At 45.1% G+C, this 16,558-nt stretch overlaps 1 protein-coding gene and 1 non-coding gene across 3 annotated transcripts in view; both read left to right on the forward strand.

Annotated features, from left to right (window-relative positions):
- The first annotated feature begins 3,264 nt into the window (after positions 1-3,264).
- TRNAE-CUC (transfer RNA glutamic acid (anticodon CUC)) lies at positions 3,265-3,336 on the forward strand. Its single transcript has one exon. It is a non-coding gene; the product is annotated as a tRNA-Glu (tRNA).
- Positions 3,337-4,118: 782 nt separating this feature from the next.
- DNAJC5 (DnaJ heat shock protein family (Hsp40) member C5) overlaps positions 4,119-16,558 on the forward strand; it is a 90,779-nt gene continuing 78,339 nt past the window's right edge. Inside the window, exon 1 of one of the 2 annotated variants that reach the window (XM_070744439.1) lies at positions 4,119-4,352. The gene's annotated coding sequence lies outside the window, so the exon portion shown is untranslated. The remainder of the gene's footprint in view (positions 4,353-16,558) is intronic. The other variant, XM_070744441.1, reaches the window with a different exon arrangement.

Here is a 16,558-nt window from a genome sequence, read left to right on the forward strand (position 1 = left end):
GCGTCATGGGAACCCCTTTTGCGAAATTCTGACAAGCAAAGTCAACAGGGAAGCCTAAACATCGGTGGCGAGAAAGGTCGTAAGACGGGGAACAAAACTCACTTAACAAATGTCTCATTTAGCACAACAGACATTTTGGGCTCAATTGTGGTCGCAAGTTGAGGGTTACCTACAGGAAGAGCAAATCTATATAGAAAGACCAAAAATAAAAATAATAATATTAATAATTTATTGGATTTGTATGCCGCCCCTCTCCGTAGACTCGGGGCGGCTAACAACAATGATAAAACAATTGACAATCCAATAATAAAACAACTAAAAACCCTTATTATAAAACCAAACATACACACAAACATACCATGCATAACTTGTAATGGCCTAGGGGGGAGGAATATCTCAACTCCCCCATGCCTGGCGGTATAAGTAAGTCTTGAGTAGTTTACGAAAGACAGGGAGGGTGGGGGCAATTCTAATCTCCGGGGGGAGTTGGTTCCAGAGGGCCGGGGCCACCACAGAGAAGGCTCTTTCCCTGGGGCCTGCCAAACGACATTGTTTAGTCGACGGGACCCGGAGAAGGCCAACTCTGTGGGACCTTATCGGTCACTGGGATTCGTGTGGCAGAAGGCAGTCTCGCAGATATCCTAGCCCAATGCCATGAAGGGCTTTAAAGGTCATGACCAACACTTTGAATTGTGACCGGAAACTGATCGGCAGCCAATGCAAGCCACGGAGTGTTGAAGAAACGTGGGCGAATCTTGGAAGCCCCACGATGGCTCTCGCGGCTGCGTTCTGCACGATCTGAAGTTTCCGAACACTTTTCAAAGGCAGCCCCATGTAGAGAGCGTTGCAGTAGTCGAACCTCGACGTGATGAGGGCATGAGTGACTGTGAGCAGTGACTCCCTGTCCAAATAGGGCCGCAACTGGTGCACCAGGCGAACCTGGGCAAACGCCCTCCTCGCCACAGCCGAAAGATGATGTTCCAATGTCAGCTGTGGATCAAGGAGGACGCCCAAGTTGCAAACCCTCTTTGAGGGGGTCAGTAGTTCCCCCACCAGGGTGATGGACGGACAGATGGAATTGTCCTTGTGAGGCAAGACCCACAGCTACTCCGTCTTGTCTGGATTGAGTTTGAGTCTGTTGACACCCATCCAGGCCTCAACAGCCTCCAGGCACCGGCACATCACTTCCACTGCTTCACTGACTGGACATGGGGTGGAGATGTACAGCTGGGTATCATTGGCGTTTTGATGATACCTCACCCCATGCCCCTGGATGATCTCACCACCCCAACACCCAACCAAAAGGATTGGCACATATACTTTAAATATTCAAGGTTTTTCTTTGCATTGACTGGTCTCAGGTGAGAATTCCTGAATAAACTTGGTTTATCCACCATTTTCATCTCTCTCAGATCAGGGACAGAGAAGGAATAGGCAGTACTACACCTGAGATGGCAAACCTATGGCACACATGCTGGAGGTGGAACGCAGAGCCCTCTCTTTGGGCACCACACCGTCACCAATTGCTCCGGTTTCTGGCACACTGGACTCTGGTCTTTGTGGGCCTGAAAATGGCCCCAAAACCAGGCTGGTTTTCAGGCCAGTTTTTTAAAGCCAAAACTGCTCTGAAAAAACAGCCTGAAAACAACCAAAAAACCCAGCCAAAATACTCCAAAAATAGGCATGCACCCACCGGCCAGTTGGTCTTCACTGGCGCTGGAGAATCGGAAAACTGCCTAAAAATGGCAAAAAAAACCCCCCAAACCCTCCAGCCAAAACAGCCAGGCACACGCTGGCCAGCTAGTCTTCGGGTGTCCAGTGGTCCGGCATTCGCATGCATGTGTATTACAATTTGGGCACTCGGTGCCGAAAAGGTTCACCATCAGTTAATCCTGTCTTTACATCTGTTCCTTTAGTAGTCATTCAAACTTAGCATGGCAATGAGAGAAGTGACAGTTCTCGCACCAATCATCCAGTGTCCCCAAGTCAAGTCTTCAAAATGTGGACACTTGCAACTGGCATGCATTTATGACTGGTGTAATATACGGGGGGTGGACATAAAAATGGAAACACCTTGCAGCTCTTCCATGGAATCCAGATTTGTGATGCTCCATTCGAACAGTTTTTGTGGAAACTGGGTTCTGTACGTGTCTGTTGAGCTCTGCAGTGATTTTAGGAGCTGGGGTCTTGCGATCCGCTCTAACCATTCGCTTTAGAGTCCGACGGTCTCTCTCAGACAACTTTGACTTTCGACCAGACCTGTGCTTGGCTGAGGACATTTTCCCTTCTCTTTCAAAAGCAGTCATGACTTTTGAGACATGACCTCTTGAAATGCCAAACCTTCGGGCACTTTCTGTGACACTAGCGCCTGCCATTCGAGCACCAAAAATTTGGCCTCTTTGAAAGTCTGAGAGGTCTGTCATTTCTAGAAGGTTATAACCAATTTCCTTAAATTTCTGTAAAAAAAAAAAAGGTAGGTTAAAAAACCATCAAATAACAGAATTAAAGAAACACTAAAATATGTCAAGTTTTGATTGATTTGAACATGTTCAAACATGATGGCAAAAAGTCAAGTGTTTCCATTTTTTTGTCCACCCCCTGTAATTGTCAAGGTTCCAGGTAGCGTCCAAACTAAATCAGAGTCCAAGTCATCTAGTCTGCCCTTATACTATTTTCTGTATTTTATCTTAGGATGGATATATGTTTATCCCAGGCATGTTTAAATTCAGTTACTGTGGATTTACCAACCACATCTGCTGGAAATTTGTTCCAAGGATCTACTACTCTTTCAGTAAAATAATATTTTCTCATGTTGCTTCTGATCTTTCCCCCAAGTAACTTCAGATTGTGTCCCCTTGTTCTTGTGTTATAATATTATATAATAATAATAATAATAATAAAAAATTATTTATTGAGAAAATAAGTCATACAGACACATATTAAAATCTATATATACATGTGTACATTTGTAATTGTGCATTCATTTATAAATGAATTTTGGTTTTTAGGTCTTGGTATTTTGCGATGATGATTACGTTATAATAATACATTAGTCACCGTACTCATTTGCTCAAGACCCAGCTGTATTCATAAATTTCTTGGAATGGCTGGGGAAAAATGAAGCCCCCAGCCTTACTTTTCAGGCAATTCTTTGCTCAATTGCACACTGCTCTCTCTCCACTTCTTCCAGATCAATAGAAAAGTTGCGGAAAAACCCTAGAATATTACCTTGATAAAGCTTGACAGAACAGCTTGCCACCACCTTCCCTGGTGGTCTAGTGGTTAGGATTCGGCGCTCTCACCGCCGCGGCCCGGGTTCGATTCCTGGTCAGGGAAAGTAAATTTTACTAATTCCCACCTACAGGGCAAAAAGGCGCAATGCGATTACAAATCCTTTTGCATCTCTCTGAGTACTCCAACACCCATCATCCCCAGCCAGAACACGAGGTAAGGGGAGTGGGCTACCGCAGAAGCACTGCGCCTCAGCCGGGGGAAGCACCGGGAATCCCCCTCCCTTCCTCACACCCCCGCAGCAAAGCCTTGCGCGCAGGCGCAAAAGAGGAACCTTCGCCTCTCCTCACCCTCCCTCCGCGCGCCTCACGCTCCTCGCGCGCCCAGAGGAAGCCGGCTGCCTCTCCTTTCCCGGCCTCGCCGCCGGCGCTTCCCCTCATGGTTCTCATCCCGCAGACCGCCTTTCCTATCGTCCTAATATATATTATTATATACTGTGTGTATGTATGTGTATATATATATATACAGTATATAATAATATAATAATATATATGTATATGTAGATTTTACGAGTACTGTATATGTATGTAGGTTGTTGTGAGCTCGGGTTTCCCCCTGTGTAACATTTTATTATTATATAATATACTATACAATAATATATACAATTTTAAAATCGTTTCTTTCCCCACTTCGCGCTCTGGGCGGGAGGTGCGAGGGGGCAAAGTGCCCGCTCTTATTCCCCCTCACGAGCGCGCACGCGACCCCCACCGCCTGCGCCAACCCTCCCCTCAGAGAGACAGACTGCGGAGGCGCGCGGCCGCTCCTCCGCGCGCTTGGCGCCTCCTCACGCGCCCGCCCGCCTCGTGCGCGCGCACGTCACTTGCATCCGGGCCGGGGTTGGTCGTGAGGCGCTGAGAGCTCCGGGCGTTTTTGGGTGGTTGGCACCGGCCGGCCGGCTGCCTTCCCCTCCCCCTTCCCCTCACGCCGCCCGTCCGCCGGCTCTGCTTCCTTCCTCCCTTCTTTCCTCCCGTCCGTCCGCCGCCTCCTCGTCTGAGGGGAAACCCGGCCCGCCCCTCAACGGAGGCCGCCCTGAGGCGGCGGCGCGAAGTCGAAGGCGGCAGGTGAGGAGGGCCGGGCGAAGGGGGGGGGGCACGGTGGGGGGAAGGGCAGTGGGGGGGGGCTGTGGGGATTTTTTTGGAGGGGCGGAAGTGAAAAAAATGGGGGGGGGAACCGCCGCCCTGAGGAACCGGGATAAAAAAACGTTGGACGTGTGTGTGTGGTTTTTTTGGGGGGGGGTCTCTCCTTCGTGCCCACCTAACGCCCCCCTCCCCATTTGATAGGCTTGGCTAGCAAGGGATGCACGAGGAGGAGCCCGCGGATGCTGGAAAGGAGGCGGGCGGGCCAAGGAAAGGCCCCAAATTTTGGGGGGGGGGATGCTACTGAGCCGGGGAACCCCCCCAATCTCTTATCCCCCCCTTTTCCCCACTCTCTCTCAGTTGTTGGGTCTGAGAGGGGGGTGTCTGCTCAGGAGGTAGTTGGATTTTGCAAGGAGGAGCCTGCCAGGTTCAATTCGTGGGAAGCAGCTGGGCCAGCCCTTTGCGGACGGGCGCATCCTCCGGGCCTCTGGGAAGGAGCTTTTTTTAAAAAAACAATTAAAAATAAAAATTAAAAAAATCTCCCTGCCGGCGGGGGAAACGAGATACGAGCTTCGGTGTGTGTATGAAAAAAATGCCCACCCCAATTTGCATCTATGCTGGGCTTGCATTTTTTTAAAAAATTGGGAGGGGCGTGGAGCGAAAACCCAGCATCCCCCCAATTCTTTCTTTCTTTATTCGATTTTTTTTAAATGCCACCCTTCTCCTTAGACTCAGGACCGCTTACAACATGTTAGCAATAGCACTTTTTAAACAGAGCCAGCGTATTGCCCCCAGAATCCAGGTCCTCATTTAATTTATTTATTAATTTAATTTAATAGATTTATAAATCCATGCGTTTCCATTTGAAGTTTGGGGGATCGGGTCCCTCAAACAGCAATTTTGACCTTTATGTGAAGGAATAAAAGCTTGTGGTGCCTTTTCCCGGGTTTGGGTGGCTGATGCAGTTTTGGATGAAGAATCAAGAGACCTGCGTCATTCCTACATTTTATCTGGTGTCTCAGAATTACAGACTTTGATGAGCCCGGACTGGTCAGTTCATTATTATCCCTGTGGCTGGAATTAAGGAGCTCTTTTGCTGGTAGGGGTGGGAAGCAAAGCCTTTAGGCTGAATGCCGGTACTGTTGGAATGCTTGTATGAACTTTATGTCTTGCGCCTGGTTATTTAGGGGAGCATTGGTTTGCAATATTGCAATTAATAAACGCACTGCTAATGTTTGCTGTTGGTTTCTGCCTTTTGCGTAGGGTGTGGAAAGGTGGTGGTGGTGGTGGGAGACAAATCAGTACAGTATATCACTTTGGACCACTAGGAGATTAAAATCGGCTTCTTTTTATCAGTTCAAGCTGTTTTATTGCTGCAATTTTCTCCTTGGGATATGTAATGGTGAGAGTGCCTTTCTGGCTGGTTACTGAAGCAAAGACACAGCAAGATAGGTCATTCAATGAGCTACGGCAACATCTTTAATTACTGTACGAGAGACATTTATTTATCTATTTGCCGACTTTATAGCCCATTGCAATCCACTGAGTGAACCAGTCCATAGTTAGAATTAAAATAAATACATAACTATCAGTTAAAATCGAGACTATACATTATAAAACACCAGATTTAAAATGAATCAAATATCTCACCCATCCCCCCCAAAAAACAAAAGTAAATGTGGAGGGGTTTATCCAGCAGTCTTGCTAGATAAATTAGATATCTGGGGGAATCCTATTCCAGATGTGGGGAACAGCAACTAAAGAAGCCTGTTTCTATGACCCTTACATATTAATATTTATACATACTTATATTAATATTGATTGTTTCCTGATTGCTTATTCTTTATGACAATCATGAAGTGTTGTACCTCATGATTCTTGACAAATGTATCTTTTATGGCCAATAAAGAATTCTATTCTACTCTATTCTATTCTGCAAACTGTGATCAAGAGGACATTTAAAGAGCCTGCCCTACTTTATCTTAAGGTTTGGGAGACCTGCTAAGTGATCCAGCTGCCACAATCTGGAATAGCTTCTACTGCCAACTGTTTTTTAATGGCATCCCAAATAGAGATCATCACAGTAGGCCAGTCGAGGCAAAACCTACACTAAAGGTTACAGTTGATTTACAAGATGTACAGTTGTATTTTCTCAATTGACTAAAAGGGCCTATAAAACATTGCAAATAAATAGATGTGCTATTTAAATTCAGTTGGAGGGGTGGTCAGAAAGGAGCTAATACACTTGATGAAAGGGGCATTCACTGCAAGCTGTTTCAGACATAGGGTCCCCTTTACAATGTCCCTGATGAAATCTTTACTGCCTCTTGGTTTCATTTCACTTGACTACAAGAGGAATGAGGTCTACAAACTGGGTCAGTTGCCTACCCCCCCCCCCTTTTGGCAGCAGTTAAGTCTGTTGTGATTCCCAGGGCTTTTGACTGAAGCCAGGATAACTTTTTAACATATGGGATTAAATTGGATATTGCCAGTGGTGCATGATTCATTTATTTTACAGTTCTGCATAAAGCTAATTGAATTAACACATTCAATTCTCTAGGTGTTACTGAAAGGGAGATAAGCTTTGGGAGAAAAACAGGAGGTTAAAAAGAGCATCTAGTACATTATGTTTCTATCCCCTAAATTCTTCTGCTCATTTTGTATTAATCTGCCTTCTTGAACTTCTTAAAGATGCTTAGGTAAGGTAGCTTCTTAATAAGATAGTAAAGTCAATTCTCTTCCTCCATTTTTGAATTTCTGGTCTTTTGGGCCTCAATATTATAACACGCACACAAAACAAATATAATTTTAAGACTGGAAAGACCAGAAATTTAAAAATGGAGGACACACACACTTTCTTGTTTATTATTTACACAAATAATTGAAAGTGATGAAGATATCCAATACACCATCCTCTTTCTTCCGCCCCCCCAACAACAACCCTGTGAAGTAGATTGGACCGAGGAGAGAGAGAATGACTGGTGGGACTTGAACTCATAGTCTACTTCATTACTGTAATTTTCCTTCCCATATTTTGTGCTTCCTTTGTATTGCTTGTAAGCATCCCATCCTCTCTCCAATACATATTCTGGAATACTGTGTAGACCATGTTGAATATCTCAATTTTTACTATGTGTTGTTTTGAGTTGTTGTTTTAATTAATTCTTATCCAAAATGAAGTTTCTGCTATTTCTTTTTCGTCTGGTTATAGGCGTTCCGTTAACATTTGGGCTTTGTGTCAACTAAATGAGTTCAGGGTTTAACCAATGAAAGCTATAGCTATTCTATTTTCTCCAGAACAGACGTTTTATAACCTTGACCTTACAAAATTTATCAAGTTTAGAAAACAGTATTTATTGCCAGGCATGTTTAAAATCCAGCTTTTAAAACTGCTGAAGGTTGTGCCTTTATCCTTGCTATTCTACGGAACCACTGGGTTGTGAAAGGATTGCAAACATTTGTGCATTTGTCCTGCTATTTTGCTGAGCAAACCTGTGTTGCACAAATATTGAGGCCAGAGTATTTTATTATCAAATTTCATGCAGCATAAACTTTTTAGGATGTTACTAATGCTGTTTCCTAGTATTTTGGAATGAAAAAGTTCTCATGCTGCCTGGGCAGTCTTTTATTGTGCCTCAGGAATTTACTTAAGTGGGCTACAGGGAATAGAATTGCACAGCTCAGAGCCAGAGATATGTGCCTATGGCCCTATTAAAAAGAACAGAAAGCTGAGATTGTATGTTTAAAAGAAGGTTAGAATCTTTGTAAAGACTGACCTGTTGTAAGAACATAAACAATACCTTGGCTCATCTTGTTCAGCCGTCAGTTCTCAGTTGTGGCCAACCACCTGCCCAAGGAAGATCCTTCTCAGTAGAGGGTCTTCAGAAGCAGTCCCATGACTATCAAGGTTAAGAGCCAGTCCAGGACTATATTGAATGAGTCTAACCTTTTTTTGAAAAGCCAATCAAGTTGGTAGCTAGCACCACATCTAATGTTACTGTTAATAACTTTGGCAAAACAAAATTTATCAGCTTACCGCGATTATTGAACACCATCACTCTGCTAAACAAATGATTTCCTCAAGACTGTCAAACTATTTCCTAAGTCTGCACTAATATTAATCTTCTCATTGTTCTCATCACCCATCTTCTCTCACAAATGACTGCATGACTGTAACTTTGTTTCTTGTATCCCTACAATTTATATTGACTGGTTCCTAATATGATTTGATTGCTTATTTGTACCCAGACTATCATTAAGTGTTATGATTCTGGATGAATGTAACTTTTCATTTATGTACACTGAGAGCGTATGCACCAAAGACAAATTCCTTGTGTGTCCAATCACACTTGGCCAATAAAGAATTCTATCCTATCCTATTCCATACTATTATTAAAATATTACATTATTTCAGTGTTAATATTGAATATTAATATACAAGGATTTAAATGAGAGAATAGAAGAGAAATTCATCAAATTTTCAGATGACACCAAACTGGTGGGAACGACCAGCACTATAGAACGCGGGTGTCAAACTCGCAGCATGATGTTTTTTCCATTCACAGGACTGGGGTGGGCGTGGCCTGTGTGTGACAGCTCTGGCCTGGGGGCCACCAGTTTGACACCCCTGCTATAGAAGATAGGCTCAAGATCCAGAATGATCTCCAGAGACTTGAACACTGGGCTCTATCCAACAAAATGAAATTTAGTGGTGAGAAAAGTAAGGTATACAGTTATGCAAGAAAAACCAAACGCACAAGCATAGAATAGGTTGTCCCTGGCTCAACAGCAGTAATTGAACTAGGCTTTCTGATGGAGAACAACTTACATATGAGCCAGCCGTGAGCTGCAGCTGCCTGGATTAACAAGAGGGATAGAATCAAGATCACATGAAGTGTTAATGCCACTCTATAATGCCTTGGAACAGCCATAGTCCTGTAGGAAGGTGGAAATGATAGATCTCCCTAGGATGCTGTGCCTTCTTTCAACTTTGCCCTTTCTGGCAAAAGCCTAGTAGAGCCAGGATTAAGAATTATGGTTGCCTTGAAATGGAAACCCTCTAAAGATACAAAGCCATTTGTTGTTCCAGATCAAAACTTAGAATGGCGAGAATGACTGTCTTAAATCCTCCACATCCTCTTGAGGGTTGTTTGGTGAGCTGAATATGCAGTTCAGGTGAATACACCTGTACAAATGTCCATGCCCTTCTCATCCACAATATTTACTTTTAATTCATCACATTCTGCTTGTCAAGAAAACCTCTACCAAAGTTGAATACCAATAGCATCAAACAGGTAATCCTCAATTTATGGCCACAAGGCGGTTATTGAATTGCATCTGATTTTACAACCCTTTTTTGGCACTGTTGTTAAGCAATTGTGAGGGGTGGCATATGAATCCAACAAACAAACAAACCTATCTATCTATCTATCTATCTATCTATCTATCTATCTATCTATCTATCTATCTATCTATCTATCTATCCCTGCAGTTGCTAAGTGGGTTGTGTGGTTGTTAAGTGAATCAGACTTCCCCCACAGACTTTACTGGTCAGAAGCTTTCTGAAAAGATTGTAAATGATGATCACATGCCCCATGGATGGCGTAACTGTTGTAAATACCTGTTACTTGCCCAATGCCTGAATTTTGATGACGTGGTCATGGAGATTTTGCAATGTCTAGGTGTGTGTACCGGTCACAAGCCACTTTTTGCAGCCCTGGTATAATTTAGAAAGAATGGTGGTAGGTTGAGCACTGTCTGTATTGCACATGAAGTATATTTCTTAAACTTGTTCGTAGGAAGGATCCTGTGGAATATGAGGAGACAATTTTCAAGTGGATTTTGTCTGCCTTTCTTCCATTCCTTTTTTCAAGTATTTCTCATTCCTGCCATTTTCAACTCAAAGAAAGAACCTTTCCTAACCCAGCAGTCCCCTGATGTGCTGAGATTCCCAGAATTCTCCAGGAATTCCTTGGCCATTCTGGGAATTATATTTGTATCATTTCCAGGGGGTTTCATGTTGAAGAAGGCATCCTTACAGGATCCTCAGTTGTAAGAAGTTACTTTGGAAATTTTGTGATAATGGCGAACATCTGTAGCTCAGGTGGAGGATGAGGGTGGAGGTGCGTTCTCTGAGCTTGTGGGTTACAGGTTTCTAAGCATTTCAGAATTCTCTAAATTCTGTTGAAGATGTTATCTAGCCTGGTAACGAAATGTTTGGAAATCAACCCACAAGCTCGGAGAACGAACCTTCACCCTGATTAATCATTTCCCCAAGTGGAGCTGAACGTTGAGAAAAAGTAGCCTTCCTGATCTCATTCATGGTGGCAGGTGTTGCGTTGATCTTTTTTGTCCTGGTTCCTCAATTTTCTTTTCTTCAAGAGGGGATCTAAGTTGTCTTTGGGACTCACTATAAGGTTAAATTAATAAATAGGCAGGGAAGGAAACAAAATGGTCTTTGAGTTTCGTTTCTTGCATTTTTATCCTTCACAGCTGTGGGTGTGGCTGTGGCTGCCTTTATTGGCTGAGTTCCTTCATGGTTTTTTTTCATTAAGTTCAATTCCTTGTATAACAGGGAAACTGTCAGTAAAGTTATGCTAAACTTCTCTTCCTTTGATTTTAACTTATGTGCGGTCTGACCCAAAGGTGCTTTTTCAAAAGGCATCGGACCAGAATATCTCCGGGACCGCCTTCTGCCGCACGAATCCCAGCGACCAGTTAGGTCCCACAGAGTTGGCCTTCTCCGGGTCCCGTCGACTAAACAATGTCATTTGGTGGGACCCAGGGGAAGAGCCTTCTCTGTGGCAGCCCCGACCCTCTGGAACCAACTCCCCCCAGAGATCAGAATTGCCCCCACCCTCCTTGCCTTTCGCAAGCTCCTTAAAACCCACCTCTGTTGTCAGGCATGGGGGAACTGAGATATGCCCTTCCCCCTATGCCTATACAATTTATGGATGGTATGTTTGTGTGTATGTTTGGTTTTTTAAATTAGGGTTTTTAAATTTTTTAAATATTAGATTTGTTATATGTTGTTTCACTATTGTTGTTAGCCGCCCTGAGTCTGCGGAGAGGGGCGGCATACAAATGTAATTAAAAACAAACAAACAAACTGGACTCCCCCCACCCCCTGAAGACATTTCGCTTCAGAAGAAGCAAAACGCCTTCCAGGAAAAACAAAACCCAGAGTCACCTTTGGAAGAACCATGACCTGGATAACTGACAATCTCCACAGACATTATTGCTGTTATTTCAGAGTTGTTTAAAAATAATCCAGTTCCCTACTTATGGAATCCATGGTACTTTCTTAATGGAAACTAGCAGTAATTCTCTTGATGTCCATGACTGTAAGAATTACAACATTGGCTTCGCTCAGTAGAGTCTTGGGGTGGATGTACACATTTAATTGATAAATAAACATGTTAATAATCTTCCCTCATTGGATAAAGAATGCCAATACAGATAGTCCTCAATTTATTGGGACCAGAATATTTCGTTCCTAAGCAAGGCGAGAATTAAGTAAGTTGTACTGAATTTTAAGACCTTTGTTTCTGCCATGGTGGTTAAGTGAATCCCTGGGGTTAAATGAATGACATGATCATGAAGTGAATCCAAGTTCCTTATTGACTTTGCTCATCAGAAGCCAACTGGGAAGGTCAGAAATTGAAATGATGTGACTCCTTATCCTAGCAATAGCATTTAGACTTACATACCACTTCATAGTGCTTTTACATCTCTCTCTAAGCGGTTTACAGAATCAGCATATTGTCCCCAACAATCTGGGTCCTCATTTGACCCACCTCGGAAGGCTGAGTTAACCTTGAGCCGGTGGTGAGATTTGAACTGCTGAACTACAGCTGGCAGTTAGCTGAAGTAGCCTGCATTGCTGCACTCTAGCCAATGCGATGGTTCCACACCTGCACAAGCTACTAAAGCCTTGTACTATCCAGCTCTTTCCTAACCCTAGAACCTCTCCTTGGAACAACAACATCGCTAGTACTGTACTTGGCACTGGTTCCTCTTTCACTTCACTCTTGACATCCACCGGATCACTTTCACATATACCAGGAGTTTCCTCAGATGCTAACTCCTCACTACCTGACCCATCAGACTCATCTTTAACATTGCAGCTATCCTCCTTCTCTACAAACAAAGGAGACTGAACAATGACTTCTTTCTTTGTTTCTTCACAATGTTCTATCCTAATCCATCCGGTCTGCTCTAGGAACTTGGCACTTGCACTGTACCTGCAAACACCAGTATTCTTATCCCAGAACTTAAAAGATCTGTGGTTATTATGATAACCAACAAAATACAACAACCTTGCTCTATGTTGCCCTTTCTTTCTGATCTGAGATGGAATATGCACACATCTTAAATATGCCTTGGTTGCCAAGTGCCTGAATTTCAATCACATGAACCCGAGGATCCTGCAACAGTTGTAAGTCCATGGACAGGTCGCAACACTCTTTTTTTCAGTGCCATTGTAACTTTGAATGATCACCAAATGGATGGTTGTAAGTTGAGGACTACCTGTGTTTCCTATAAGCAGAGTAAACTAAAAATATGAAAGGCTGGAGAATATCATACGACACTTGTTACATTTTCAAGCCCATCCTTGCACATCACCTCAACACAAATGTAGCCAGGCGTGGCATTTAGATTCATAGTGACTGCATATTTTTGCAGTCTAGACTTCCAAACAGGCTGGAAGGATATGTAGCATGTTGTGAGAATTCATTATTTTAGTTTGCCATATAAGCCATCTATCCCAGGAAGCCATAAAATGATTTCTTGAGCATGCAGAAGTTTGTATGAATTTGTACATACTACAGGGGTCGACAAAGTTGTTCAGAATCTAGGAGCCAGCCAAAAAATTTAGGAGCCAGAATTTTTTTTAAGCAAACTTGGTTTTTTGCCGAGTCTCCACCTGACATCGCTTTCACCCCCTCCCCCCCGGCGCAGGCCTGGCTCCGCCGAGCCGGCTCTGCTGTACTCCCGTCGGGATCCGAGGGGAGACCGTTAGTCAGAAACTAACGTTAGTCACTCTTTCCTTCTCTCCCTCCCTTTCTCTCTCTTTCCTTTCTCTCATTCCCTCTTTCTATCCTTTCTATCTCTCACTCTTTCCTTCTCTCCCTCCCTTTCTCTCTCTTTCCTTTCTCTCATTCCCTCTTTCTATCCTTTCTATCTCTCACTCTTTCCTTCTCTCTCTCCCTTTCTCTCTCTTTCCTTTCTCTCATTCCCTCTTACTCTCTATCCTTTCTATCTCTCACTCCTTTCTCTCCCTCCCTTTCTCTCTCTTTCCTTTCTCTCATTCACTCTTTGTCTCCTGGGGCTGCCTGCGCCTGCCCTGCACCCCCCACCGCGGAGGGAAAGCATTTGGTATCGGCACCGCCAACCCCCCCTCCACGAGCAGCAAAAGCCTAAGCGGCGGGGTGCGCCCTTTGCATTTCGGCATTGGCGCTCTCCCCTCCACGAGCAGCAAAAGCCTCAGCGATGGAGCTGAAAGGCAAATGACGCGATCAGCCGCTGAGGCTTTTGCTGCTCCTGGAGGGGAGAGCGCCAATGCCGAAATGCAAAGGGCGCACCCCGCCGCTTAGGCTTTTGCTGCTCCTGGGGGGGGGAGGATTTAATCCTCCCCGCCCCCCCCGGCAGCCAAACCTCGCTGAGGCTTTGGAGTTCGGGCGATCCGACGGAGTTCCCGCTCCCACCAACGCCCTGCAGCCGCGCCAGAGCCACCGCCACGAGAAAGCTTTCCAAGACCCATCAACGTCCCGCTGGAAGCTGCCCTCCCGCCAGCCGCGCCGCCCCGGAGCCCCGAAGGCTCGCAGCAGAGGGAGGCAAAGCGGCGCGCGGCAGCCACAACAAGCCCGCACTTGTTGCGCGATGGGAGCGCGAGGACGACCGCAGGCGCGACCCGGGCAGCCTTTCGCCGCGCCCGGGAAGCGGCCGCTATGGGGCAAAAGGCGCGTGGGCCGGAGGGAGCGCCTTCTTCCGAGGGGCCACTCGCGCAGGCCCTGCACCTCCCGTCCAGCCATGCTCGAAGGAGGCGGCTGGCGAAGCGCGGGGCGGGCCGAGCAGAGCCGCGGCGTCAGTGGCGGCCGAGCGCCCCGCCCCGTCGGGGAAGGAGCCGGGAGGGAGCGGTATTTAACCCGGGGCCAGCCGGGTGCGACGGCAGAGACGGCTGACCAACCCCCACGAGAGGCTCGAATAGCGGCGGCGTCTCCTGGGGCTGCCTGCGCCTGCCCTGCACCCCCCACCGCGGAGGGAAAGCATTGCCGAAATGCAAAGGGCGCACCCCGCCGCTTAGGCTTTTGCTGCTCCTGGAGGGGGGGAGGATTTAATCCTCCCCGCCCCCCCGGCAGCCAAAGCTAGCTGTCAGCGGCGCCGCAGACCGGCTGAAAAACCCCAACGGTCCGCGGCGGTTGGGGACCTCTGCAGTACAGCAGGCAACATTTTCTAGGCGCCAGACAACATTTTCTAGGCGCCACTGGCGACCAGGCGCCTGGGTTTGTCGATCCTTGACATACTATATTTCAACACTATTTAATTGAATGGTATCAGTCTGCTTATTTTGGACAGGTCATTTTGATATTTAGGACTTGAACAAAATCATTACTGGGTGGATTTTCCTTTGCCATGAATTTGATAATAGGTCCCCCCCCCCCTCAAGTTTCAGTTCATACGAGCCAGCTATTCACACTTTTGTCTCTGTCTGTTGCTGAGTGAAGCACTATAATATATCTTTCTTCTAGGAGGCATCTCTGCCCTGTATCCATGGAAACTTTTAACTACTACTAGATTTTAGCTAGTGGCAAAAGTCAGAAGGAAAGCTGTAAGTTTTTATTACATTCAGGACGATGAGCCAGCAATTCCCTTTTGTATGCACCAGATCAATATTTCTCAACTTGAGTAACCTTAAGATATGGGGACTTCAGTTCACAGACTTCCCCAGCCAGCATGCACGCTAGGGAATTCTGGGAGTTGAAGTCCACATATCTTAAAATTGCTCAAATTGAGAAACAGTGTGCTAGACCAGTGTTTTTCAACCAGTGTGCCGTGGCACACTAGTGTGCCGCGAGACATGGTCAGGTGTGCTGCGAAGAAGGAAGCTCAGGTTCTGGTCTCGCATCTTTTTGCTGAGAGAGAGAGTGAGAGAGAGAAAAAGAAAGCAAGAGAGAGAGAAAGAAAGAGAGAAAGAAAGAAAAGAGAAAGCAAGAGTGAGAGAGAGAGAAAGAAAGCAAGAGAGAGAGAAAAGGAGAGGAAGAGAGAGAGAGACAGAGAGAAATGAGCCAAAAGGGGAGGAAAAAAGAGAAATGAGAAAATGATTGAGACAGAGAATGAGAGGAAAGAGAGAGAAACAAAAGAGAGAGAGGTGACTCTTGATTTAAAGCATATGATAAAAAGCACCCAAAGAATACGAGAGAGAGAAAAAACCCAGCCCTCACCTGTTTTTGGAAATGGTTCAAGAGTGTGTATACACACACACACACACACACACAAGGGGGGGAGGAGACAGGGATGGAAAAAGAGAGCAGAGTGTCTTAGAGTGTCATTTTGGTTGGTGGTGTGCCCCAGGGTTTTGTAAATGTAAAAAATGTGCCACGGCTCAAAAAAGGTTGAAAATCACTGTGCTAGACAATCCATTTTATGCTCATTGGTTGGTTTATTCCAAAGCTCAGGTGTGTCATAAATGCCAAGAATTTCAATTCTTAAACACAGTGTGCTATCTTTGAACTCCTACTTTCATAATTCCAAGTAAAGGATCAAGTAACCCAACATCTCTAGAAAGCAACATTGAATGTTTTTGAGTAACAATTGAATGTATAAATGTGAAGTGAGGTTTTTTTTGTTGTTCTGAGGGCAGAAATGAAGTGACAGCATGAGGGAGGAGTTGCTGCTTATCAGCACATTTTATTTGGCAGCTGTGGTGGGTCAAGTGCACCCACACCGGAGTTTTATTTGATGGTCCTGCTGGCCGAAGGTACCGAGAATTGATCCAATTTACTTAGGAAGCAAAAGGTTGGAGAAGTTCAGCTTCTAAATGAGAATAAATGAATGCGCTTTATTAAATTACTTAATTTGTGAAGTTGGCCTTCCTGCCATTTTAAATGTGGCTTTGTCTTTGTGCTTTATAAATGCTCTCTGGGGCCAAAATAAAATGTGGCCTTTTCAAGCTGTGAATCATGTCATTT

The sequence above is a fragment of the Erythrolamprus reginae genome, chromosome 3 (genome assembly GCF_031021105.1).
Source record: "Erythrolamprus reginae isolate rEryReg1 chromosome 3, rEryReg1.hap1, whole genome shotgun sequence".
In the NCBI taxonomy this organism is placed as follows: domain Eukaryota; kingdom Metazoa; phylum Chordata; class Lepidosauria; order Squamata; family Dipsadidae; genus Erythrolamprus; species Erythrolamprus reginae.